We start from the raw sequence: 26,594 nt of genomic DNA on the forward strand, positions 1-26,594 counted from the left end.
GGTAGGATAATGCTAATGTAGCAGTTGAATAATATAACAGGGCTGATGAACAAAAGATTAAATGTGTCAAGCTATCTCAGGACAAAATCATAGCAATATAAATTACAGTTGAATGTCCCTAGATAAATATAACAAATATTGAATTATTGGTTGAATTAATGGTTCTTAAATGAATGGAATTGCTTCCCAAACATCTGACTAGTTTAATTATTAGTGGCACCACTTATAAGACATACGTCTTCACAACTACTTCAAACACTGGTGGATAAGCTCTGGACTCCAAGTTTGGTTTCATCCACAAGGTAGATGGTTCAAACTTACTAGCTGCTCCTAGGAAACCCTATACAGGGTCTCTATGAGTCGAAAAGCTTGACAGCACTTGACAACAACAATTATAGGTAAAAAAATGCTTGGTCTCTCAGTGTTTCCATAATCATCCAAACATACAGTGATTTGCTGGAAGGATTCATACAATTCAATATAGTTGAAAAAGTGAGGAAATAGTTTAGGGAGGGCAGGGAAATGATGACCTAAGATGAGAGTTAAAGAGTGGAGCAACTGTGCTCCACAACAGTTGCAAATTTCAGGGCCATGTGTTGTCTTAGACTAGGTTTTATAGAGAAGTAAAATCAGTGAAGTTTACATATGTATATTGTTGTGGGTGGTGGCGGTTATGTGCTATGGAGTTGATTCTGACTCATAACGAAACTGTATAGAATTTTGGAGGCTGAATATCTTTACTGGTACAGAAGGCCTCATCTTTTTTCTGGCGGAACATCTGGTAGTTTCAATCTGCTGACCTTGAGGTTAGCAGTTCAACTTGTAACAACTAAGCTACCAGAATGCCTTCAAGTTGCTTCTGACTCATAGTGACCCTGTAGAGAGTCTCTGAGGAGTGACTGGTGAGTCTGAACAGCCACTGCTTGTCCAGGAAATGGCTTATACAGTTGTAGAGGTGGTCTGTTCCAAGTCCGTGATTAGATGTCATGGTGGAAGTTTCTGACTGATGTAGCTGCCAGGGTGATGAACCAAGATCCGCATGTTTGACACGTTCTTGTCCAAAAAAGCCCTCTTTGAGTCCTAGAGCCCAGCATTCTTAAAGTAAGTTGGTCACATAAGCATATACTTTTCCCATAATCAATCATGGTATGGATACCAAAACAGGCTTCAGTAATAAACCATGCATCTTCACAACTACCATAAACATGTTTGCAGCATGGTTTGACTTGATCATCTTGGATATAAATATCATCTTACCAAAACCAGACAAGCTGTCATTGAATCAATTCTGATTCATAGAAACCATGTATACTGTTTCTAAGGATTGAATCTTTACTGGAGCAGAAAGCCTCATCTTTCTCCCAGAGAGCAACTGATGGGTTTGAACTACTGATCTTACAGTTAGGAGTCCAGTGTTTACTTTATAGCACCATCAGAGTTGCTTTATAAACATCATAACCCAATAATTATGTGAATATTTCAGTAGGTTATTCCATAGTGCTTGATTTAGTAATTACTGAACCATCCCAGGGTTTTATTCATAGAAATAAGAAGAAATTGGACAAAACAGACCTACAGTGTTCACTTTCTTTATACCTACTCGTCTGTCAGTTTGTCGTGCTGTGGTGGCTTGTGTTTTGCTGTGATTGTGGAGGCTATACCACTGGTATTTTAAAGACCAGCAGATCACCCATGCTGGACAGGCTTCAACTGAGTTTTCAGATGAAGATAGACTAGGAAGAAGGAGAGATGGACTACTTCCAAATATCTAGTCACTGAAAACTTTATGAATAATAGTGCAACACTGTCAGCATCAATAGCAATGACTGTGAGGTTGTTGGCACAGGGCTGGGCAGTAAATCGTTCTGTTATGCATAGGGTGGCTAGGAGTCAGGACCTACTGGACGGCATATAAAAATAACAAACAGAGATAACTCAAAATTTTCAAAGTCAAATGAGTAATTCAGTTATAATTTCTTCTAAAATGAAAAATAAAAGCCTATGCTGAATCCTTTAACTTGTGTAGGAACATGCATACATTGGGACACAGCCTGTTCCTATCTAGTTAGATCAAATGAGCTTCTTGCCATTTATTTTACTTGGTACCAAAATGTCACAAAAAATAAATACTTCTTTTTTCCCTCTCTGTACCATAACCATCAAGATCAGAGACCTATTTATCCATATTGTTGAACATGAAACTTATTGATACATTAATGATTACAAATCTAGACATGGTCATTAGAGTTTCTTTGCCTATCTTCTCATTTATGAAATGTAAAAGGATATCTACTGGACAGATGCATTTTAAATGCCAAATTAAAAAATGTAATTTAAATGCATCATATGGTAGGGAAGTGGTAAAATTTCAGCATGAATTTGATAGTTAGCATTTAGTAAGTCATCACAGACACTAGAGAATATTGAACCATTACTTATGGAGGAAATACTTAGGTATTTACAACCTTCTGGTAACAACATTTTTGTCACCTAATCAATATATAAGTTTTTTTTTTTTTAATACATAAGTTTTCATTTAGTGACATATTATTTAATGAGGGTAAGTTCATACAGATGTGGATTTATTCTAAAGAAAATGTATTTAGACATATATCTGTTATCAGTGGATGGTTATATATAAATTCTCTAAGTAATATACTTGTTTTAGGTTTATTAAGGTGCCTTCAAAGGAAGTATACTTTTTGTACCATGGGAAAAAATAATATTGATGTAGGGATTAATACAAAATTGTTGACAGCATTTATCATTGAAGCTTTACAGAAAGTTTACAGAACTGCTGTAACACATAAAACAATGGTTTCACATGAATTAACTCTTTTAAAATGGTTGAAAAGATTTCAAAGTTGAGCCAAGAGAACGAAGACTGTCGACCTTGATAAATGAAAAAACTGTGGCTGAAGTTCAGAAACTGGTGGGAAAATCCCATGAATGACCGTTGATACAATAATTACTGAGGTTGGGATCTCCCATGGTTTCAGACTTTCATTTTTAAGCAGACATCATGGCCTCATATAGGTTTGACTCAATAAGTGCTAAAACTGTTCTGTGAAGATCTCCTGGTGGTGGTGATTGTGGTGGTTATGTGCCGTGGAGTCAGAACTGACTCATAGCGACCCTGTACCAGGTTTCTGAAGTTGTAAATCTTTACAGGAGCAGAAAGCCTCATCTTTCTTCCATGGAACAGTTGGTAGTTATGAACTGCTGACCTTGAGGTTCACAGGCCGATTCGTAACCACTACACTACCAGATGTGAAGATCACCTAAAGATCATTAATTTTTAAGCAAGATTAAAACTAATAAAGATGATTTCATGGGGAAAAATTATAAGCAGGCACAAATCTTGAATTTATCAACATGATAAAACGATCAAAATCAAATCAAATATGAACTTTCAAGCATATCTGAAGGGCCAGTTAAATTCAAGACAAAGAGTCAGCTCAGAAAGTTATGGCAACTGTTTTTTTGGGATTCCAAAGGAATAAGTAAATTTGATACCTTCTTGAAAGACATGGGACCATCATGAGGTCTTATTATGAAGAAGTTTGAAGAAAAGTGAACACTGCATTGGTGAGAAATAGGCAGGAAAATTGTACCGGGGAACACAATGATTTGTTGAATTTAAAACTGATGATCTGCCCTCTAAATTTTCACTCAATTCACAATAAATGCTTTTAAAAGAATTATAATGCACCTGTTCATACTTTAAAGGTAGCAAGGTTATCATATGAGAGTTTCTTTGGAAACTCTTGACCCATCTACCCTATAGCTCTGATCTTGCCCTTCAGATTTCATTTTGCTCCCCAAACTCAAGGAACTTGTAAAAGTAAAGCAATTTGAGTTCCTTGTTGTTATTAAGTGATGTAGAGTTGGTTCTGACTTGTGGTGACCCTGTATAGTGTTTCCAAGTAGAGGCTCATGGGTTTGATTTGATCTTGTGATTAGCAGTCCAGTGTTTATCTTATAGTAACACAGCATGAGTCCTTAAGGATGCCCCAACTTCCACTTTGATGTAATGTAAATAAAAAAACACAGAGTTTTTCAGGGAAAGGACAGAGAGATGGAAATGCTACCTTTAGGAGTGGATAGACCTAACATTTCAAGAAACAAGATTGACAATTATGTTTAATAAAGGTCTATGATTTTGTAGCAATATGTTAACTTTTATAGTCATCTAACTCTTAGCTCCAAACTCCCTAGGGTTCTTGTACAAAATTTGATTTAGTAACTGAAAATAAATCATTGTCGTAGAGTTGATTCCAGTTCCTAGTGATCCTGTAGGACATGGTAGAATTGATCCATAGGGTTTCTGAGACTGTAAATCTCTAGGGGAGCAGATAGCCACATTTTTGTCCAATGGTGGGGCTGATGGACTTAAATTGTTGACATTGCAGCTAGCAGCCCAGTGTTTTCAAGTCCTGGTGTGGTACTGAAAGATAATGCACTGAACCAAAAGGTCAGTTTGAACCATAAGGTCAGCAGTTCAAACTCAGCAGCCACTCCTTGGAACTGACTGGATGACACTTAACAACATCAACAGCTCAGTGTTTAACTCATTGTGCTACCAGGTTTACAGCATTTGATAGTCAAAACTCCATTTAGGGATAATGACTTCTAATGCCAACCCATAAGGAGTTGCTAATTCATATTTCAAATATGCTAATTCGTATTTCAAAAAAACTGTTGGAAATTTTTTTTTTTTTTTAAATATCCATGTATAGCTTCTAAAATTGTTCCAAAGGGCCAGCAGCAAATAACAAACATTTATTCCTGGAAGAAGCAGTTTTCAACGTTTATTTTTCTACCAGCTGCTTGGTGAATTAACTTGTGAGATGGAATCTCCTTCCTTATTAGCTCCTACTCAAGGGATAAGGAGCTCTGGTAGCATAGTGGTTATGAATCGGGCTGCGAACCGCAAGGTCGGCAGTTTGAAACTACCAGTTGTTTCGTGGGAGAAAGATGAGGCTTTCTGCTCCTGTAAAGATTCACAGCCTTGGAAACCCTGTATAGGATCTCTATGAGTAGGTTCCGAATCCACCAGTCACTCCTTGAAAACTTGATACAAGGTTGTTATGAGTCAGAATTGACTTGATGGCACTTAACAACAATAACAACAAAGACATAACAACACAAAGAAAAAGACAAGGGACTAGAACTTTCCATAATAATAAGAGAATTAATCTATCAAGAAGATAGAACAATTGTTGTTGTTGTTAAGTGTCATCGAGTGGGTTTCGACCCATAAAGACCCCTGAATAGGGTTTCCAAGGAGCAGCTGCTAAGCTTGAACTGCCAACCTTGCAGTTCAAACAGCTTTGCAGTTTAGTGCATTAACCCACAGCGCCACATCTATAAACATCAAAATACATGAAGAAACTGACAGAAATAAAGTGACACATAAATAATTCCACAATAATCATTGAAAACTTCAGCTAGAAATTGAAAATGAATAGAAGAAATATTAAACAAATATCAAAAGGAAAACAGAGGACATATTGTTGCTGCTATTAAACCAATTAAAACCAGACATATGTCAAACATTCCTCCAAACAACAAAATGAACAGTTTTTTTCGAGTGCACTTGGAACATTCTTCAACATCGACAATACACTGGACCATTATAAAAGTCCCACTAAAAGTCAAAGGTTATAAATAATAAAAAGGAGTCCTGGTGTGGTTCTGTAAGTAAAGTACTAGACTGCTAACCACAAGATAGGCAATTCAAACCTACCAGATGATCCTTGCAAACCATTTTTAAAGTCACTATGAGTTGGAACCAACTCAATAGCACATAACAACAACAAATAATTCAGAGTATGCTCTTTAACCACACTGGTACAGGATTACAAAGAAAAAATTTGAAAACACCCACACTATCACAGCACATTCTAAATTACTCACTGGTCAGAGAAATTATTTGAAGGGAAATCAGAAAATATTTTGAATGAATGAAAATGAAGAGACAGCACACCAACATAAAAGACTACTTCTTGTTGTTGTTAAGTGCCCTTGAGTCAGTTCTGACTTCTAGCAACCCTCTAGAGGGTTTCTGAGGGTTTCACCAGGACTCCTTACAGAGAAATTTGAATGTGTAAATGCCTATACAAATAAAAAAGAAACATCTCAAAAAATCTAATCTCCCACCTTAAAACAATGGAAAAAGAACATCATGTTGTTGTTGTTGTTGTTAAGTACTGTGGAGACGGGTCCAAGCCATAGAGACCCTACACAGGGTTTCTGAGACTGCAAATCTTTATGGGAGCAGAAAGCCTCATCTTTCTCCCGTGGAACAGCTGGTAGTTTCAAACTGTTGACCTTGAGGTTAGCAACCCGATTAGTAACCACTATGCTATAAGAGCTCCTAAAAGAGCATCATACTAGCAAGTTAAACCTGAAGCAAGTAGAATAAGTGATATAGTAAGATTAAGGTGGATTTACTGAAATTGAGAAGAGAAAACAATACAAAAATCAATTAAACAAAAGACTAGTTCTTTGAAAACATTGATAGAATTTCAGTAAAACTGACCTAGAATAAAGAAAGATTAAAATACTAGAATCAAAAATGAAAGTGCATATATTATTATATCCAGTCTATGTTAAGATAATATCCATATGCCTAAAAGAAGGACCAGTTAGTACCATCATTATTTAAATCAACAACTAATTTGAAGTACTCTAACAACTTCTTCAGCTTGACATTGATCAAACACACAATCAACATATATTGATAATTTCTGATAAATGGAACATGAAGGTTGGAAACAAAGAGGAAGGATAAACAGTTGAAAAATATAGTTTTTGTTGATAGAAATGATGCTGGAGATCACATGATAGAATTTTGCAAGGCCAATGACTTATTCATTGAAAATGCTTTTTTTCAACAACATAAAAAGTGACTATACACAGGGACCTCACAATATGGAATACACAGGAATCAAAATGACTACATATGTGGCAACACAAGGTAGAAAAGCTCCACATCATCAGCCAAAACAAGTCCAGGGGGAGACTGTGGAACAGGCCATCAATTGATCATATACAAGTTTAGGCTAAAGATGAAGAAAATGAAAACAAGTCCACAGAGACAAAATATTTTCTTGGACATATTTCACCTGAACTTAAAGACTATTTAACAATAACAGATTTGATACATTACATACTACTAACCGAAGACCAGAAGAGTTGTGGGATGACATCATTAACATCATACAGAAAGAAAGCAAAACATCATTATAAAGACAGGGAGAAAAAAAGACCAAATTGGATGTTAGAAGAGGCTCTGAAACATGCTCTCCATTGTAGAAATGCTAAAGCAGACTGAATAAATGAAAAAGTAAATGAGCTGAACATAAAATTTCAAGGGGTAGTTCGAGAAGCCAAAGCCAAGTATTATAATGAAATGTACAAAGACCTGAACTTAGAAAACAAAAAGTAAAGATAACACTTAGAATTTCTCATGTTGAAAGAACTGAAGAAAATATTCTAGCCACAATTTAGAAATATTCAAGGATTCTATGGGCAAAATACTGAATAATGCAGAAAGCATCAAAAGAAGACTGAAAGTATAAACAGTCACTGTACCAAAAAGAAATGATTGATGTTTAACCATTTCCAGAGGTAACATATAATCAAGAACTGATAGTACTGAAGGAAGAAATCCAAGCAGCACTAAAGGAATTAAAACAAGGCTCCAAGGAATTTACAGAATAAAGCGAAATTATTCAACAAACTGATGCAGCACTGGAGGTACTCTTTCACCTATAACAATGAAAATTGGAAGACAGCTACCTGGCCAACTGATTAGAAAAGATACATATTTGAGCCCATTCCAAAGAAAGGTGCAGAAGAAGATGCAAAAATATCTGCAACAATGAGCTGCCAGAAATTCAAACCAGATTTAGAGGGGCTCATGGAATGAAGGATATAATTGATGACATCATGGGTTAAAGCAGAGAATACTAGAAAGATGTTTACTGACTGTGCAAAGCTTTCAAATCTGTGGATCATAAAAAAACTACAGTTAACATTAAGAAGAATGGGTCCAGAAAAATTCATTGTACTCATGTGGAACCTGTACATAGACTAAGAAACATTTGTTCAAATAGAAGAAATTGATACTTAATGGTTTAAAATAAGGAAAGGTCTGTGTCAGGGCTGTATTCTTTTACTATACTTATTCAGTCTGTATGCTGAGCAAATAATCTGAGAAACTGGATTATATGAAGACGATCATGGCATAAGTATTTGAGAAAGAAGCACTTGAAAATCTGTCATATGCAGCTGTAAATGAAGAGCACTTAAAATAGTTACTGATGAAAATAACAGACTATAGCCTTCATATGGATTGCACCTCAGTGTAAACAAAATGAAAATTCTCACAACTATATAAAATAAATAACATTATGGCAAATGGAAAAAAAAATTGAAGTTGTTGAAGACTTCGCTTTGCTTAGATCCACAATTGATACTCATGGAAGCAGCAGTCAAGAATTTAAACCAGGTATTTCATCTGAAGCTCAAGACCTGTTTAAAGTGTTCAAGAGTAAAGGTTATCTGTTTGAATACTTAGGTGAACCTGAGCCAAGGTGTGGTGTTTTCAATAGCTTCAGATGCATTTGAAAATTGAACAATGAATAAGGAAGACTGTAGAAGAACTAATGTACTTGAGTTATGGTTTTGGAAAAGAATATTGAAACTAACAGGGACTTTCAGAAGAACAAACAAATTTGTGTTGGAAGAACTACATCCAGAATGCTCCTTAGAGCCAGGATAACAAGACTTTGTCTCTCATACTTGGAGGTATGTTATCAGTAGGGACCAATCCCTGGAGAAGGCCCTCATGCTTGGTAAAGTGGAGGGTCAGCGAAAAAGAGGAAAACTCCCAATGGGATTGATTTGCACAGTGGCAGCAGTACTGTTCAAGTGTCATCATAAATGCGAGGATTATACAACACTAGGCAACAGCAACAGCAATTTTTTAAAAAACTTTTTATTGTGAACTGAGTGAACGTTAACAGATAAGATCATTAGCTGTACACTCAACAAATTATAGGCTTTGTTTCATCTCAGTTATTACAGTCCCCTCCCTGTAGCAACAGTTATCCTATTTACTCCTTTTGGCTTCCCTTTTACATCTTAGATTTTACAAATGAACAAAGCAAAAATATTTGATGTACACATACAAATAAAAAATATATATATTCATTTAAATGTCTTAAGGGGAGATGTTTGAATTATTCTGTTAAATCAGCCTCCTACTTTCAGGCACACAGCCTTACTCAGTCCATGGGCCTAGAACCCACAGATGCTTCTTGCCATCACCTCTGCCACCTTCTCAGTTGTTCCCATTTTTCTAGGTAGGATCTCACATTTCACTCATGCTCTTCCTTCTTGATGGTCCTGGGATCATCTGTTCCTGAAATGAAAGATTATCTACTTAACCTTTGTAGTTGCACATCTTCTACAATTACAGTTGTGACTATCACAATTAATCCTGTTAACAAATACAATTGAGTCATAAAATCCAATCAGCTCCCATTCCCTTTCACCAGATCCATCTGAAGAGGAGAAAAGCTATTCAGTGGGGATTCTACCTTAGCACCCCCTCATTCTGAAAGTAAGCAAAAAACTTATGAAAGTGTGTAAGCCAGCCACTTCATGCCTTCATAGCTCCCCATTTTTGATAGCCAATATCTAGATTGCCCATCCCTATCATTCCAGTGCACTGAGGGAACAAGCTTGTCCCTTGATATAAAGAATCCTTCCATTCAGGTTGGCATTTTGAGCAATTGCATCCAGTTCATCAAATTGTAGCAATTTACACCTGCTCACAGTATCAACCATCTTTATCTTCATCTGGTCTAGATCTGGTCAGCTAGCCATCCAAGCTAGGTCAAATAAGTATTCGCTAAAAGTTTGGGAGTTCACACATGTCTCGCTGCACTTCAGACCAGCTGGACGCTTCACATTCAGTTCTAGCTCACAGTGGCTAAGTCAGTGCTCATGGGTTCAGGAGTTCAAACATCTCCCCAGACTTCTGAACAACCTAGGCCTTCCTCTTCTCTCTTTCATCTTGAGGTCAATGGGTGTCAATGGAACATACTCAAACGCAGCCCATTTTTTCATTGCTGCATTTCCTCCACTTTCAATTACAAGTAGACCTGAGTGGTCACCAATGAACACATTAGACTGCTTGCAGGTTCCCTTTGAATGTCAGTGTTAGAAGGATTTATGTTTGTTTGTTTCTTTCTTTCTTTCTCCCTGATGGGCTGGCTTTTATTTTCTTGATGCCTCCAAAAAGTAAATAGCTTGCTTGATAGTCTAACAACCAGTCTACTTGAACTAAGTCTTGCTTTCACTAAGATTCTTCTGTTTTCCCAGCAGTTCTGGGTTGGTTTGCATGTCTTTTAGGGTGGTAATATCCCAACTCAGAAGGTTCTGGGTGGGACTCAGTATTCTATCTTAGGCCCCATACTATGCAAAGCCTTAACAAGAAGCCTATTTTTCTGGGCAACTTCTAATTCACCTTTTAGCAAATCAAATCAGTTATAGACTGAAGACAGGTTTACAAACTTTCTGCTATCATAATTCCCAATATTCATTTCTATGACACTTAAATGTCTATTTTACAATATTAGGCGGGAGAAACCAATATGAACAAGACAGTCAAACACCTAAACATTTTTTCCCCTCCTTTACCCATTCAGAGTATGTCCCCTTCCTTGTCACAGAACACTGTTTTTCCAAGATTGTGTATCAATCACTATTTACCTTTATCACATTTAGGCTATGCATACCTCCATAAGTCTTCCCCTTTCCTCATTGTTCATCTGCCAGCCTCCCTCTTATTGTGTACTGACCTCCCCCGCTTGTATGCTGCCCACCCCATCACTGGAGCTAACAGCTTTTAACATGTATGAGCAGGATATTGTTTGAGGAACTAAGAAGAAGTTTAAAAAGTGCCCCTATGAAAACAACATGAATTCTGGTAAAATTAAAGCCGGAATAAACATCAAATTTATGGTGAAGATTTGGTGAAATTATCCATGCTTCATGAAAATTTCAAGGGGAAAATGCCCTCAAGAAATCAGCAGTTTACAAGTGAACAATTTGTTTTCAGAAAGGCCCAGATCATATTGAAGATGGACCTTATAGCATCAAACCAGCCACATGAATTAGTGAGGAAACAATGAATTTTCTCCAGGTCCAAATTGCAGAGGATCGATAATTAACAACAGAACTAATAACTAACATACATAATTCTTCGTGAAAAATTAAAGTTGACCAAGTGTTCTTCTTCATGAATACCAAAGCTGTTGGACCCAGATTAGCTGCAGGCAAAAGGAACATTTCTATGGAAATTTTAAAGAAGTTGGATCAAGATCCTGAAGCATTTTAACAAAAGGTGAAATATGACTTTCCAGCATGATGCTTAAGACAAAACATCAACAAAAGCAATGGCTGCCAAAAGTAGCCTTTCCCTCCCCCCCCCGGGGCCAGCCAAACAACAGCTTTATTATTGCAGGCCCTGGGCATGGGGACAACACTGTGTAGCATTTACACTAGAATGATAAAAATAAGCTTTGGTGTATAGGTTTTTAGGACAGAGTAGATGTTAACATTGCTTTACAAATACTTCACACAACACTAGCTTTCAATGTAAATTGGGTTTCTGGCCAAGGGGGCAACTCGTAAGGGATTCCATGCTCTGAGTCCCTTTATTGACTGCTTGAGTCTCCACCAGCAGACATCTAGGGCTGGGGCTCTGCGGCTTGGCCTTCATCTGCAGGTAACGCCCTTTGACTTCCCTAAAGCTCTTTTTCTCATTCTCTGTCTCAGGCAAAGCTGGGGCATGGGCAGTGACCTGCCCTTCTGACTTAGGGTCACGTAGGTGAAGAAGGCACTGACCGCCTGGTACCACTGCTGTGAGTTGTCTACCACGGAATCAGCATCCACTAGGACCTCTATCTCCATGGATTTGTTGCTCGTGAAGGTCATGCGCCCAGAAATGGTGATAACACACCCTTTTCTGATCTTGTCATGGAAATTAAAGGCATCCACTGAGGCTGTGATGATGTTGGTCTTGCAGTGACGGGAAGCCACAATCCCGGCCACCTCGTCTATGTGCTTCATGGTGACACCTTCCTGCACGAAGCCATGCAGGTGGATCACCAGGTGGATCAAGCTGGACTGGTTATAGCTGACAGTGTTGGACTCTAGGTTGAGGACCGGCTGCACGATGTCCATTCTTCCGCTTGGTTTCCATGGGCTCCAGCTTCTGGGCTTCATACCACTTGCGGCCCTCCTCTTCCTGCTGCTGGTGGGAGTACATGACATTCTTCAGCGACAGGGGCACATACCACAGCGTGGCTTTGTTGGTCATTTGTTTTTGTACCTGTGAGGATGTTTTCCGACATCATGTTGATCTGGACTTCCACAGAGTGCTTGGAGGTGTCGGTAATCTCTGCACTGACGTGAGCCACCTCACCAATGCACATGGGTGACAGGAAGTCAGTGTGCTCGACTCAGGCCAGGGTAGCCACACATTGCTTCCGGTTCTGGCTGTTACAGTGGCCGGTGCTGATGATGGACCCTGCCTCCTCAATCATCTTCACGATGGCCCCTCCATGGACATTGCCCGCAACGTTGGTGTCATCCGGCAGATCTGGATAGCAGATGGGTTGGCTGAGACAGAACCCGAACATGCTGGTGGCAGCAGCAGTGGTTGCGGCAGGCAACCAGAGATGCCTCAGCAGACAGGTCTGGAAATTTTGTTCCAAAAGGTCACAGCTTTGAAAACTTTATGGATCCATTGTGGCATGTGCAGAACAGGGCTGCGGTTCTTCCAATTGTCCCCAAAGGCTGTGCATGCACCCCACTTCTGTCCCAGACAAACCCAACTTCTCTGTGGGTATCATTATCACACCAGGATATATTATATATAAGATATATATTATCTAATACGATAAATCCACCACTAATATATCAGGTTGTTACACTGTGGTGGCTTGTGTGTTGCTGTGATACTGAAATCTATGCCACTGGCATTTTTATTGCTGGCAGGGTCGACAACCATAGTGGGGAGATTTCAGCTGAGCTTCCAGACTAACACAGACTCAGAAACATATTTGCAAATGTTTAACAAATGAAAACCTTATGAATAGTAGTGAAACACTGTCAGATAGCATCAGAATATTGAATACTGAAACATGATGAATAGCACCAGAACATTGTCAGATACAGTGCCAGATGATGAGATGCTCAGGTTATAAGGCACACAAAATATGACTGGGGAAAAGCTGTATCCTAAATGTAGAATTGATAGTGATGACATGAATGAAACAAAGTCTTCAGTAACTTAATTTGCTGATGAGGCACAACCAAAAAGAGGAGAAACAGCTGAAAATATCCATTAATAATTGGAATATGGAATGTACAAAGTATCAAACTAGGAAATTGTCAAAAATGAAATGGGGAAAAAAATCACCCATATCTTAGGCATTAGTGAGCTGAAATGGAGTGGTATTGGCCACTTTGAATCTGATAATTACATGGTTTACTATGCTAGGAATGCAAAATTGGAGGAATGGCATCACATTCATATTTAAAAAGAACATTTTAAGAACTATCTTGAAGTATAATTCTGTCTGTGGTAGAATAATATCTATAAACCTATAGGATGGCAAGTTAATATCACTATTATACCAAAATTTCACATCAACCAATAAAGCCAGTGATGATGAAATTGAAGAATTCTACCAATTTCTTCAGTAGAAAATTGATCAAACATGCAATCAAGACGTAAATAATTACTAGTGATTCGAATGCGAAGGCTGAAAATACAGAGGAAGGATCAGCAGTTGGAAAATAGGGCTTTCATGATAGAAATGATTCTGGAGGTCACATGGTATAATTTTGCAAGACCAATAACTCTTTATTGCAATCAGCTTTTTAAACAACATAAAACATGATTATAATCATGGAATTCAACAGATGAAATACATAGAAATCAAACTGACTATATATGTGGAAAGAGAGGTAGAAAAGTACCGTATCATCAGCCAAAACCAGATCAGGGGCAGATTGTGGACAAAACCATCAATTGTTCATATGCAAGTTCAGGCTGAAGCTAAAGAAAATTAAAGCTAACCTGCAGGAGTCAAAATTTGACCTTGAACATATCCCACCTGAATTTGGAGACCTTTCCAAGACCAGATTTGATACATTAGACATTAATGACATAAAAACATAGTTGTGGGATGACATCAAGAACATCATGCAGGGAAAAAAAGAAAAGACCAAATGGTTATCAGAAGAGACTCTGAAAATTGCTCTTCAGCATAGAGATACTAAAGCAAATGAGGATGTAAAAGAGCTGAACAGAAAATCTCAAAAGGCAGTTCGAAAAGATAAAGTGAAATATTTTAATGAAATGTGCAAAGATCCTAAGTTAGAAAACCCAAAGGGAAGGACATATACAGCATTCTTCAAGGTGAAATAACTGAGGAAAGAAATTTAAGCCTCAACTTGTAATACTTAAGGATTCTTTCAGAAAAATATTGAATGATGTAGAACACACTAAAAGAAGATGAAAGGAATGCACAGAGTCACTGTACCAAAGAAATGATCAATGCTCAACAATTTCAAGAGCTAGCATATGATCAAGAACCCATGGCACCAAAGGAAAAAGTCCAATATGCAGTGAAGGCATTGGCAAAGAACAAGGCTCAGAGAAATGATGGAATACAAATTGATATCTTTCAGTAAACTAAAGTAGCACTGGAGGCATTCACTCATCTATGCCAAGAAATTTGGAAAACAGCAAACTACCTGGACAACTGATTGGAAGAGATCCATATTTTAGCCTATTCCAAAGAGAAGTGACCCAGTGGAATGCAGAAATCATTGGACAATATCTTTATTATCGCATGCAAGTAATATTCATTAATGATAATTCAAAACCAGCTGCAACCATACATTGAGAGGGAACTTCCAGGTGTTCAAGCCAGATTGAGGTAAGGATGTATAACAAGGGAAGTCATTGCTGACATTAGATGCATCTTGCCAGAAAGACTATGCAAAGGCTTTCAACTGTGTGGATCATGATAAGCTATAGACAGCACTATGGGGAATGAGTCTTCTGGAACACTCAATCTTGCTCATGAAGAACCTGTACATAGACCAAGAGACAGTCGTTCAAACAGAACAAGGGGACACTGAATGATTTAGTCAGGAAAGGTATGTGCCAGGCTTGTATTCTTTCACCATCTCTATTCAATTGGTATGCTCAACAAACATTCCAAGAACCTATATTATATGAAGTAGAACATGACATCAAGATTGTAGGAAGGCTCATTAACAACCTATGATATGCAGATGATACAATCTTGCTCGTTGAAAGCAAAGAGGGCTTAAAATACTTACTGAGGAAGATAAAAAACCACAACCTTTAGTATGGGTTGCACCTCAATATTAAGGAAACAAAAATCCTCACCACTGGACCAATAATAAATGGAGAAAAGTTTGAAGTTATCAAAGACTTTATTTTGCTTGGATCCACCATCAACAGTCATGGAAGCAGCAGTGAAGAAATCAAATGATGTATTGCATTAGACAAATCTTCTGCACAAGATCTTTTTAAAGTGCTGAAGAACAAAGATGGTAGTTTGAAGACAAAAGTTTACCTGACCCAAGCCATGGTATTTTCAATAGCTTCATATGCATGTGAACGTTGGGCAATGATTAAGGAAGACTGTAGAAGAAGTGAAACATTTGAGTTATGGAGTTGGAAAAGAACAATAAAGGTATGATGTGTGGATCTGTGTGGGAAAAAGTACAACCAGAATGTTATTTAGAATCCAAGATGACCAGACTTCATCTTTCATATATTTGACATATTATCAGGAGGGTCTAGGTTCTTGAGTAGGACATCAGCCTTTGTAAAGTGGAGGAACAGAGAAAAAGAGGGAGACCTCCCAAAAGATGGTTGGCACAGTGGAAGCAACAATGGGTTCAAGCACAGCAGCAATTGTGAAGATGGTACAGGGCTGGGTGGGATCTCATTCTGTTGTGCATATGGTCACTATGAGTAGAACTGACTTGATGGCACCAACAACAACAGCATTGTTCGGAGTCCTGGTGTGGCACTATAGGACAATCCACTAGTCACTCTTTGGAAACTCAGGGTCACTGAGTCAGAACCAACTTGGCAGCACTTAACAAAGAAAACATTGATCAGGTGGTAGAGGAGAATGCAGTGGCACTCTCCTAGTGGGTGGTGTTGCAGAAAGAATGGGTGTAGTTGGACAGTGTGGGCATGTCCACATAATAGTCCTGACACTTGGAATAGAAGAGCAATAAACAATACAAAACAATCAACAAAAAATAAAATTTAAATAAATAAATAAGAAAAAACAAGAAGGGAAAATGAAGTAACAGCAAAAAGAAAATAATATATAGCAATAGAAAAGGAAACAAACAAACAAACAAACAAAAAGACACTGGAAGAGAAACGAAGTTGAAAACATACAAATAAAGTATGAGGGAAGTGGTAAAAGAAAAAGGAAAAGAGGATAGTAAAGTAAAAAAAAAAAAAAAAAAATTAAAGGACAAAAATAGAAAGGAAGGAAAAAGAAACGGAAAAAAAAGAAGAAAGAAAACCAGAAAAATGTAACCAAAAATAGAGAATGGAAAGAAAAGAGAAAACTGGGTGGGTGCAGGGCCCCTGATGGTGCTCCATCTGGCCATGACTATGGTGGACATAGGCTACCTAGTATGAGTCAATGTGCCCTGCTAACTGAGAAAACCACAATACCCACTTCTGGATAGAGTTACTGCCAGTCTAGAAGGTGACTACGAGAAGATCACCTTGTACTGGAAGGAGTCTTCACAGAGCATGTCTTACATTAGGGATCCTGGTCCTGGACAGAGTTTCTGCCACTCTAGGGAGTCACTGGGTCAAGACACTGTGTGTTCTACTGGTCCAAGGACGCAGAGAGGACATGATTTAATATGTGGGTCTGGCCTACACCCAGTGCCTTATTCATGAAGCTGTATCTCTGACCTCAGGCAGAGGAGGGTCTGAGCAACTGGGAGTGTTACACATCACTGGATGGGTATGGAGAACAAACAGAAAAATCACATCTTTCTGATTGCTAGCCACTGGTATGGGTGCTTGTATGATCCTGGGTGAGCTGAGCTGATTATTAGGTTGTTTCTCTGATCAGAATGCTGCTTGAAAAAGTTCTAACTGGCCATGATATGTTAAGCCAGGTAACAGTTAAACATTCTGTTTGTCTCCTTTGCCATTTTTCTTCTGGTTCTTCTCCTAGTTGGTATTCAATCTGCTTCTCTATCCTTTCTTCTGAAACCCAGGATTCCAGAATTGTCATACAGATCTGCTTCATTTGGTTTCTTGTATCTTTGTTACACAGGGTCTGGGTGACTTGTCTAACTAGTCCGTCACCTTGCTGTAGTTCTGCTGCTTTTGATATTAGAGAGTACCCCTGTGTAGTAGCACCTTGTCTCTTAATTAAATAAGAGTTTAATTATTGTGAGAACATGAAGCTTCTTAGAGCAAAAATGTATGGATTAAATTAGCTTGAGGAAAATTTTGATGTGGTACTCTAGGATAATCATTAGACTTTTAACCATAACGTCAGGGTTCAAGCCCACCAGCCACTCTTCAGAAATCACATACAGTGTGGCTGTGAGTTAAAATTGACTCAATGGCACTTGACAATAACAGAGGAAGAAGGAGTGTCTCGGGTCCTGAGTATAGGTCTCTGAAAGGACAATCCTAACAGAGCACACCCATGTGAACAAATGAATGCAGACCATACACATTCCAGGTAAAACAAATCATCAGACATCTGAGTCCTGGGTTGATACCCACAATTAGGCCTCATAAATGTGATGTGCCCTGAAGTGAAGTCCTGCTTCCAGTGTCTGGGAGAGGAACATGGGAAGATGGGTTATAAAAGAATCCTCTGCATCTAGTTCTTGAGCCAATATAACAGACTCATGACCTAAACAACCTCACAGTCAACTACAGTGCAATTTTGTTGCTGCTGTTGCACAATTTTTTTGTTGTTGTTGTTGAGAACTTGTCCTTTTAGCTGCAGAAATAAAGGGCCTGGGAGGTGATGTTTCTAGATTACTTGATAACATTAGGCATAATGTGTTTTGATGCCACATGAGTTCAGAACAGAAAGAGGTAGATGTATTGAGTCAGAAGCTACCCAAAGATACAAATAAATACAGCAATAAACAAGGCAGAGGGTCATCTTGTTTTGATAATCTCTTTGTCCAACAACCGAGAGGCAGATTAAGAGGATTTGGAAAGATTAAGACACAGTAATCGCTAATATAGCTTTCATTTACTAAGCAGGAAGAATGAAGTCATGCCTATCCCCTACAGATCTCTGAAGGCAAATCCACAGGCTCACTTTACTCCAAAGAAAAGCATACAGGAGCAGAGAGAAATTAAGTGCTTTCAACTGTCACAAGGAAGGCAGTTGTTATTGTGTTGTTATTGTTAAGCACCATCAATTCAGTTCCAACTCAGTGACCCTGCATCGGGTTTCCAAGGAGCAGCACCAACCTTGTGGTTCAAACAAGCCTTGCAGTTTAATTCGCTTATCCTACAGCACCACGCCAGGCCTTGGCTTTGGATATCCAGTCTGGCACTGAGTAGGCATCCCATAGGATGGTGTCCCTGTATCCTGATAAATGCATATGCAATTGGTGCATATGTGTTTTCTCCTTCTCTCAACAGAAGTAAAGCAAAACAAAAAAACCCCCAATACTTTCAAACTCCTCTGGGCTGAATTGCAGGTCTACCTGAAGTCACAGAAGGAAGAGGAATGAGAAACAATCAAGAAGCAAAGCAAATGACTGCCAGAATACAGGAGACAGGTGTAAGAGACTGGACAAGATCCGAAAACCAAGAGTCAGATTACAGACTCAGGAAGAGAAAACAGGAGTCAAAGAAGACTGAGTGAGACAAATGGAAGTCTGGGGTCAAGACAACACTGTCCAAGAGAATGCAAGCCTCCTCCCAGAAGGGATGAAGAAAGAGATGCCACAAACAAGATTTGAGCATCCTTTCCAAATTTTCAAATAGCAAGTATTTCCTTACACTTACTGAGATTCCCCAAGAAGTTGATAAAGTATGTTGAACAGTGTTTATTTGCACACTGGATGTTAGCACTTATGTCCCCACCACTTGCAAGTCTACACAGTCGGGGCATGAGTCAATTCTGTCCAGTAACCCCTTAAAAGATTAACGAATTAAGATTGCTGCTAATAAGAAGGTGTTTAAGATCTCTAAAGTGAGGATAAGACCTTTCTGCCTATCAAGAAACATTCAGTGTCTGAAGAAAAGGCTTATTTTGACATCCGCTAAAGTTAGCAATCCCAACACACTGGAGAACGACTTCATGCTCAGATCCATTGCATCATCTCTGATGCAAACAACTCTCGCTCTCGTCCCTTGTCTACTTTCTTTCTTATAGATGAATGTTACTTGCTCCATGTTTGCTGGGTTAAAGTTAAGCAATGCTGTGGAATTTGCTAGTATGACAGGGTCTATACTGCTGACTTAATGAATGTTAACATTCTTTCTGACATAAGACAGGTCTCCCAAGGATAGAGTGTTTGTCTCAGCAGAACTGAAGGAAAGAGTTTGACATAATGCTAACAAATAAGATACCGTCTTTCATCCTCAGAGAACTGTGGAACAAACTACTCGCCTGTAGTATAATAAAATGATTATTACATATATTACCAGCCAGTTTCTAAAAGGCTGAATTTTTATCCTCTCTGAAACTTAAATAAACATGCAGCCAACCCAGAGTGGACTAATCCTGTAACCCTGGATCCTTCCCCAGGCTTAGCCTACAGTTCTTTTTCCACCCAACTCCATGAACCAGACTTCTAAAGCCCCAACAATAACTGACCTCTAAAGTGTCCTGGTGTGACGTTGTGGGTTAATGCACTGGACTGCAAAGTCGGTTTGAATACAAGGACAGTAGTTCAAGCTCACCAGTCACTCCCTGGAAACCCTATATAGCATCACTATGGGTCCGAACCAACTTGACAGCACTTAACAACAACAATAACAACAACACAGTGTCTATGGTGTGAAACTATGGGTTAATGCGCTGGACTGCAAAGTCAGTTTGAACTGCAAGGTCAATGGTTCAAGCTCACCTACTGCTCCTTGGAAACCCTATATAGGGCCGATAGAGGTCAGGACCAACTCAATGGTCCATAACAACAATAATAACAACAAAAGTATTTATGGGTGTGCAGTGGCTCTATGCAGTATGCACGTAAGTAGCTCTGAAGGAGAAAGATGTTGCTTTCTGTGCCCCAAAAGATTTAAAGTGGTTTCTGGTTTGGGCATCAGCAGAGACAGGCAGGTAGGAAAGGCTCCATGGGGAGAGATTGAAAACCCAGAGAAGGTACGCTCACAGAACACCACCAGAGCTCTGGATCTAACAAAAGGTCCAGGGTGTCAGTTTCCTGCACACATCAGTGGAAAAATCATGATATAAAGGAAAATACTATGAGCTAGGAATCACTCCAGACTGGACTCCCTCTGTGGTCACCCCACCTAGGTGGAGTTAAGATGGCAGGACTACACCCAGACCAGCACAGGGAACCATCATTTAAGGTTCCCTTTTGCAAAAGGAGGTGCTGGGGATTCTATACATTTTTTCCTCCGTGTCCCTTTTGCACCTTCTTTTTCCAGCTCAGATGCCTTCAGGTACCTGAGAAAAAAAAACAGACCTCACAGTTTTCTCACAGCACAGTTTTCTCATCAGCCTGTGGGTTCCAGCCCTAAAGTTAACCTGTGCAGAACCCTTTACTCTGGCCTATCCAGCAAGAAAAAACTTGGTCTGGCCTGACAGACAAACCATATGAACAATCTGTAAAACCCCAACATAAAAAGGTGAAACTATCGGGAGAATTACGCTGTGCACACGCAGATGCCTGACCTTCAGAGACAAAAATAGTAGACAATATTTCTCCCATTAACTTCTCAATATCTATCTACATACCTCTATGGTTGTGACTAGAGGAGGGGCCTGAGCGAGTAGACACCCCCACCCACTGCTGGAAGCTCTTATGGTGCACACACACTGCCTGTGTAGCAAGGTTACTAGCCAGTCAGCCACAGTTTTATTTTTGTTTCAGAGTGGTGGGTTTTGCTTCTGCTTTTATGTTGCTTCTGCTTTTGGTCCTTTTGATCACACATTTTTCCTGGAGGTGGGAGCTTTTTCTCTCTACATTACCCAAGAAGAGACAGCAATCTTGGCCATATAGTCAAGCTACAAGCATAGCCCATAATGTTCCACTATTGAGACAAGAGCCAATAACAACTGCTAAGCATTACATGTAAAAAGGGAAACCTATCTCCTGATCATATCCATCAGAAGACACCTAGTAAGCTTAATAACTTAACAACAAACATCCATTTAAGCACTGAGGAGGGCAGGGAGGGGGCAGGCTTGTAGGATGTACCCTTTAGTTGGTTGATGATGCATGGCGGGGATTGTAACTATGGCAATGAAATGATATACGATAGAATGAATGTAAAACTAATGTTTTCCCATGTAAACTATCAAATAATTCACAATAAACATTTAAAAAAAAAGAGGTCCAGATGATTAATAATAAAATATCAGAAATGGACAATACACTGAAAGGGGAAAGGAGCAGAATAGAAGAGATGAAAGCCAGAACTAGAGAGCTGGAAGACAAATCTCTCAATACTGCTAAGATAGACGAGCAAGAAGGAAAAAGGATAAAAAATCTGAAGAGCATCTAAGATTCATGCTGGATAACATGAAGAGGAACAACTTAAGAATTATTGGCATTCCAGAACAGAAGAATCAGAGAAGTCCACAAAAGAGATAGGTGAACAGCTTCTGGAAGAAAATTTCCCTAATATCTTGAAAGATGAGAACATAAACATTCAGGAAGACTAATATACCCAAGGAAGGATAAACCCCAAAAGAAAGACATCAAGACATATAGTAATCAAGGTCTCCAAAAATCAAAGACAAGGAGAGAATCTTAAAAGCAGCCAGGAAGAAGAGAAGTGTAACTTACAAAGGCAAGCAAATCAGATTAAGTTCTGATTTCTCAGCAGAAACAATGCAGACAACAAGGCAATGGGGAGACATATACAAACCCTAAAAGAAAAAAATTGCTAACCAAGAATCATCTATCCAGCAAAACTGTCAATCAAATATGATGGTACAATCAAAACATTCCAGGATAGGGAGAGATGGGGTAGATGGCGGGTAGGGTGGAGGTGCAATGAGGTTCACCATCAGCAATACCACAGAATAACAGGCAAAGCAGATTCAGGGAAAACCTCCAAAACTTGGAACCACATAGATAGGAATATTTAAAAGGTTTGAAGGTTTATAGTTAGTGGAATTTGTAGCAAAAATAAGAAATCTCATACTCCTGAATATGCTGGGTTTGGTGGTCTGGAGCCAACAACTAGGGTGAGACCAAATGGCAAGACCAAGCTGGGGAGCAGACACACCATGGAAAAATGCTGTGGTAACCTTGGAGCAAAGGTGGACAATACACTGTCAGTTTTGCTTTGTTCTGGCTTTCCTTTTTTGGGGTATCTGTTCATTGCTCCCCACCCCCCACTGTTTGCGCACATCCATTCTGGTGACTACAGTAGTTGCCTGAGCTAGTGGATACCCCCACCCTCACCACTGGTGGGTTCTTCTACCAGGCATGCACACAGATACTCTCAGCCCAAGATCCAGTACTGAACTGTTGTTGTTGTTGTTTTTAATACAGGAAACTCCAGAACAAGGGAATTGTGGAGATGGAAAGAGAGTTTAAAAACAAAACAGGCCGAAAATTAAATTAAATCCTGAGGTACAGCATAACAACCAACAATAGCATCTTGAAATCTTTCAGGCAGCTTTGAAGGCAAGAAGCTGAAAGAGAACATTGAAGTCATACTCATATAAAAAATAAATCCTGAGGAACAGCATAACAACCAACAATGGCATCTTGAAATCTTTCAGGCAGCTTTGAAGGCAAGAAGCTGAAAGAGAACATTGAAGTCATACTCACATAAGGCTACAGATATTTTTTTCTACTCTCCCTTGTCTTACTTTTGTGCAATTATAGACTACAGTATCCAGTCTAGTTTTTTGTTGTTGGTATGTCTTTTGTTTTGTTTTGTTTTTGCTGTTGCTATTTTGCTGATTTCTGCTCCTCTTTCAACCTTTGGGGGACTAGTTCTCTCTATATATTACTCAAGAAGAGACAGTAACTGCTGCCATATAGTTAGGCTACAATCACACTCTATAAAACACCAAAATCCAAGCAAAAACCAATACCAACTGCCATATACCAGGGAGGCAGACAACACCTGTGAAAGTTACTCTGAGTTAAGCAATAAGAAGAGGGAAAAGGAAAGCCCAAATCCTGATCACATCTACCTGGAAGCAATCAGAAAGCATAAAAAAATACCAAAACACATACTCAATTAAGTATTAAGGCCACAGATAAACATTAAACATGTCCAAGAAGCAAAATCAGATGACCATATCAGCACATGTCCAGAAATAAGATAAAATATCTGAGACAAATGACCTAGAGGTAGACCTGGACTACCTTCTGGAAGGAGGGCAGGCCTTGAAAATGCCTGAGAAGGAATTTAAAAAAATGATTATAAAATGTTTCAATATACTTTACAATGGAGTTGAGAAAAATAAGGAAGAAGTCAGGAAAGCACTACAGGAACAATCAAATAAGACAGAACATTGGAAACAATTCAAAACCTAAAGAAAGAGGTTCAAATGACCAATAATAGAATATCAGAAATAGACAATACACTGAAAGGGCAGAGGAGTAGAATAGAATAGATAAAGGCAGAACCAGTGAGTTGGAAGACAAATCTCTCAATACAACTAAGATAGAAGAACAAACAGCAAAAAGGATTTAAAAAATCTGAAGAAAGTGGGTGATTTTAATACACCACTTTAAAAAATGGATAGAACAACCAGAAAGAAACAGGACAAAGACACAGAAGAACAAAACAACCCATTCAGCCAATGCACCTCATAGATGTGTACAGAGCATTCAACCCAACAATAGCACAATACACATTCTTTTCCAGTGCACATTGAATATTCTCCAGAACAGACTATGTCTTAGGCCATAAAACAAATATCCATAAATTTACAAATATCAAAATACTACAAAGAATCTTTTCAGATCACAATGCTACCAAATTAGAAATTAACAATAGGAAGACCAAGGAAATCAAGTCAAATGGAAACTGAATAACACCCTGCTGAAAAGCCACTGGGTAGCAGAAGAAATTAAAAGTGAATGCACAAAGTTCCTAGAAACAAATGAGAACAAAAACACAACATACCCAAATCTTTGGGACACGGTGAAAGCGGTGCTGAGAGGACAATTTATTGCAATAAATGCACATATCCAAAAAGAAGAAAGAACCAAAATTAACACATTAACACAGCATATACAACAATTAGAAACAGACCAACAGAGGGAACCCACAGCCACCAAAAGAAAAGAAATAATAAAAATTAGAGTAGAAATAAGTGAGATGGAAAACAGAACTATAGAAAGAAATCAATAGGACAAGAAACTGGTTCTTTGAAAGGATTAATATAATTGACATACCATTGGCCAAATTAAAGAAAGAAAAGAGGAAGAAGACACAAATAACTTACATTAGAAACAACATGGGCTATGTCACAACAGAGCCAAATGAAATCAAAAGGATATTAGCAGAGTATTATGAAGAGTTGTACTCCAACAAATTTGGAAACTTAGAAGAGATGGATACATTTTTAGAAAAACATGCCTTATCTAAATTTACACACTGTGCAGTACAAAACCTGAACAAACCCATAACAAAAGAAGAAATTGATAAGGTCATTTAAAAACTTGCAACCAAGAGAAGTCCAGGCCCAGATGGTTTCACTGGTGAGTTCTACCAAACATTCACAAAAGAGCTGTGACCAATTACACTCAAATTATTCCAGAATATAGAAGAGGATGGGAAACTTCCTAATATATTTTTTGAAACAAGAATAACCCTCATACCAAAGCCATGGAAGGACATCACTAAGAAAGAAAATTATAGACCAATATCAGTCATGAACATAAATGCAAAAATTCTCAAGAAAATCCGAGCCAACAGAATCCAGCAGTACATCAAAAAGATAATACATCATGATTAAGTTGGATTCATATCAGTGATACAAGGGTGGTTCAACATTAGAAAACCTATCAACATTGTTGTTGTTGTTATGTGGCATGGTGTCAGTTCCAACTCATAACAACCCTGTACAGGGGTTCTGAGGCTGTAAATATTTACAGGAGCAGAAAGCCTCATCTTTCTCCCGCAGAGCAGCTGGTAGTTTTGAACTGCTGTTCCTGAGGTAATCCACCATAAAAATAAGAATAAAGAAGAGCAAAAGCATATGACAGAGAGGTGGGGCTTGATGGCAGCTAGGGTGGAGGTGTAGTGAAGCTCACCATCAGCAATACCACAGAATACTAGGCAAAGCAAATCCAGGGCAGAGCTCCAAAACTCGGAACCACAGAGATAGGAATATTTTGAAGGTTTGAAGTCCTACAGATTGTGGAACTTGAAGCTGAAGTGAAAAAATCACACACTTTTGAATCTGCCGGGCTGGGCTCCAAGGCCCGGAGCCGACATCTTGGACAAGACCAAACAACAGGACAAATGGGGGAGCAGAAACACCATGGAAAAACGCCGCGGGAACCTTGGAGCAAAGGTGGACTTTGTCAGTTTTGCTTTGTTCTGATTTTCTTTTTTTTTTGGTGTCTGGTCATTATCGTGCCCACTGTTTGCAAACCTCCATTCTGGTGACTAGAGGGGGAAGCCTGAGCGAGTGGACAGCCCCCCCCCCCCAACCAATGGTGGGTTCTTCTGCCACAGATGCGAACAGATACTCAGTCCAAGAGCAGGCCCTGGAGGCTTTTTGCTTGTTTGTGTTTTGTTTTTTATAAATGGGAAAGGGCTGTAGAGAAGGAAAGAGAATTTAAAAATAAAACAGGTAAAAAATTAAATTAAAGCCTGAGGCATAGCATAACAACCAACACGGGCACCATGAAATCTCTCAGGCAGCTTTTGCCAGGGTCTGGCCTTGGCAAGGGGGTGGGTACCCGAAGATGGGGTGTCCAGCGATGATGGCGAGAGAGAGATAGAGAAAAAACAGACACAAAGAAGACAGAGAAAGCAGATACAAAGAAGACAGACACATAGGCTTGATGCAAGCTGCCAGACAGACTGCTCAGTGGCTGACATTTTCCCTTCTCAGACTAACTCTAGGTGAGATGTCTGGAGAGGCAAGAGAGAAAAGAAACACTCGGAGATCAGAGTAGATGCAAAACCAGCAGACAGCCTCTTCATACCCTACAAGCAATAATGCCCGCAGTCTGCATCCATCTTTTATTTCCTTTCTTTCAGGGAGGGATCTTTACAGAAGAAGAATGGTATTATTCAGACAAGACAATCTTTAAGATAA

General features: G+C 38.9%; 2 pseudogenes; one reads left to right on the forward strand and one right to left on the reverse strand.

The window, feature by feature from the left end:
• Positions 1–11,671: 11,671 nt before the first annotated feature.
• On the reverse strand, positions 11,672–12,691 carry LOC102842582 (annotated as a pseudogene).
• A 29-nt stretch (positions 12,692–12,720) lies between these two features.
• The window catches only part of LOC102842966, a 27,831-nt pseudogene continuing 13,957 nt past the window's right edge, over positions 12,721–26,594 (forward strand).

This window comes from Chrysochloris asiatica, unplaced genomic scaffold (genome assembly GCF_000296735.1).
Source record: "Chrysochloris asiatica unplaced genomic scaffold, ChrAsi1.0 scaffold00317, whole genome shotgun sequence".
Lineage (NCBI taxonomy): Eukaryota > Metazoa > Chordata > Mammalia > Afrosoricida > Chrysochloridae > Chrysochloris > Chrysochloris asiatica.